At 59.2% G+C, this 2,664-nt stretch overlaps 1 long non-coding RNA gene across 1 annotated transcript; it reads right to left on the reverse strand.

Annotated features, from left to right (window-relative positions):
- Positions 1-454: 454 nt before the first annotated feature.
- Positions 455-2,355, reverse strand: LOC128836184 (uncharacterized). The gene is made up of 3 exons (XR_008444745.1): positions 2,281-2,355; positions 683-871; positions 455-518 (listed from the first exon to the last, which is right to left on the reverse strand). It is a non-coding gene; the product is annotated as an uncharacterized LOC128836184 (long non-coding RNA).
- Positions 2,356-2,664: the final 309 nt, after the last annotated feature.

Below are 2,664 nucleotides of genomic sequence, written 5' to 3' on the forward strand. Positions count from 1 at the left end.
AAGCTTGGGAGCACAAGGGCCGGACAGGACGCCCTACAGGATGGAGAAATTTCCATCTCGAATGTGGGGCTTTTATTTATATTTCAGCAGCACCGAGAGAGACGGGATCGAGGCCCTGTTGTGCCAGGTGCTGCACACACCCGTGAGACGGGCGCTGCCCCAAAGCACCAACAATCTAAATGGTCGCATCAGACCAAAGGCAAGAGAGAGGGGAAGTGACTTGCCTGAGGTCATTGGCAGAGCTGCGATGCCAGCCTACTATTTGAACCCAGTGCCCGCGGCACCAGTCACCCAGCCGGGAGCGGCAGAGCCAGAGAGGGAATCTGGGCCTCCAGAGCCCCAGGTCAGCAGCCCCCCCGCTAGCCCGCACTGCCTCTTTGCAGGTCCTCTCAAGCTGCACGCGATATGTGGCCCCCCCAGACGGGCGGAAGGAGAGAACGTGACCCACGCCCACCTGAGCTGCTCGATCTCCCAGATGTAGTTCTGGATCAGGGAGCCGATGGCCTCGTTGCCGTCACCTGGAGGGACAGAATTAGGATCACAGACAAGATCAGAAACACCTAGCAGCTGGGCTGCCACTCAGCTGTCCTTGGACCTGAGCTCTGGGGTGGCTGTAATTTTTGTGGGACCGATCCGCATGCCCCACCTCGCATACATGTTCTCTGGAGGTGCCCATCCTCACCTGCCTTGGCCAGTATCAAATTGGCCTCCTGGCTCTCAGGTGGGTGACCCGGCTGTTGATGGCATCAATGGCCTCCTGCATGGCCTTCACCCTCATGAGCAAGGTGGCGTTCTCCTTCTGGAGCATGGCGTTCTCCTGGAACAAGTCACTGTAGCCCTCGGCGCCGTCCTCCCCGATCACACGCTTGCCCTGCGGGGAGAGGAGAAAGGGAGATGCAGAGAGGGCAAAGCCACAGCGTCGGTCAGCCCTGGCCAAACCCAGCCGGCCACGTGTGTTGCAGAGTGTGGGGGAGTCAGGGCCCTGCACCCCTCTTCCCGAGATTCACTGCGACTCTCAACCAGCCAGTAAAGCAGAAGGTTTATTTAAGGACAGGAACACAGTCTCAAGCAGAGCGTGTAGGTACGACCAGACCCCCTCAATTAGGTCCCTCTGGGAGGTTCAGGGAGCTTAGACCCCAGCTTGGGGGTTCCCTGCGTTGCACCACCCAGCCCAAACCGAAACTAAACTCCCCACTCCTCCCGCTGCTCCTCTCCTTTGTTCAGTCTCCCGGCCAGAAGGTGTTAATTCTCCCCACCCCCGTTCCTGGCTCAGGTTACAGCTCAGGTAGCTTCCTTCAAGGGAAGTCCCCCTTCCTCACTGCAATCCCCCTGCAACATTCCCAGGTCAAATCTGCCCTGCTCCCTGCTCCGTCACAACGTGCTCAATGGCGCCGCACTGAGGAAGATGGGTAGGGTAACCCTACGTCCCGTTTCGGCTGGGACAAGTCCCTTTTTTAAGCCATGTCCCGGGCGTCCCGACTTTTTTTTTGCAAAAGTGGGCATTTGTCTCCAAGGGCAAACGGGACAAACACCCAGTTTTGTCAAGAAAGTGGGGTGCAGAGGAATGTGGGGGGGAGGCCGGGATCCAACGGGGGGCAGGCAGGGCTCAGGTGAGCAGCGACGCTGGCCCCAGCCTTTGGGAAATAGTCGGCCTATCCCGTATGTGCTTTGCTGCTCGCCCCAGCCCCGCCTACCCTCTGCACAGGGAGGGGGGCTCACGTGAGCGGCTCAGGCCAGCCCCACATGGGGGGAGGGACTCAGGCGAGTGGTTCGAGGCAACCCCGTGGGGGGGGGGGGAGGAGGAGGGGCTCAGGCCAGTCCCACGGGGTGTTCTGTTTTCCCTTTGGGAAATATGGTCACCTTAAAGATGGGTCACAGCAAGAGGAGCAGGGAAAAGGCGGAGACTCAAAAAATGGCAGGCGTGCCCGTGGGAAGGCCGTGGTCAGGGGACAGCAGAAACAGGGAGCACCTGACATGCTGTAAGTGCCTTTTACTCAGGTAAGGTACTGATCTGAGCCCCATGATGGCAATAGCTGAGAACCTCCCAGTTTAATGCATTTACCCTCATGCACCTCCAGGGGGCAGGGCAGTGCTCTGACCCCGGCTGGGCAGCTGGGGATTGAGGCCCTGAGGCTAAGGGAGTTGCCCAAGGTCACACGGGGAGTCTGTGGCAGAGCAAGGACTTGACCACAGGGCTCCCAAGTCCCAGGCCAGTGCCATGACCACTGGGCCATCCTTCCTCTCCGGCTGGGGAGATACATGACTCAGCTCACTAGCAACCTCTGGCTGCCTAAGGGCTGGTGCTCCTGGGAAACCAGTCCAGCCAAGCTCAGCATGAAGCAGGATGTCGGATATGCCGCACAGGACAGGGATATAAAGCAGGAGGTGCCTTCCCAGCTCCGAAAGATACCCTGAAGCCTTCTCCCTGTTCAGACATGACATACAGCCCTTTAACAGCCTACCTCGCCATAGTCGCTTGCATCCCTTGTGTCAAAACCCGGACACCTGGCAACCCTGCTAGTGCCTTAACCATTGGCCTGGCCTTCCTCTGGCTTACGAGCCCAACTCCTCCTTGGTCCTGGCCATTCAACACTCCCCTCGGCTCTCTGCCCCCTAGAGCAAACTGCCCTGTGCTGCAGGCTTTGCTCTGCATAGAGACCCACG

The sequence above is a fragment of the Malaclemys terrapin genome, chromosome 4 (assembly GCF_027887155.1).
Source record: "Malaclemys terrapin pileata isolate rMalTer1 chromosome 4, rMalTer1.hap1, whole genome shotgun sequence".
Classification (NCBI taxonomy): domain Eukaryota; kingdom Metazoa; phylum Chordata; order Testudines; family Emydidae; genus Malaclemys; species Malaclemys terrapin.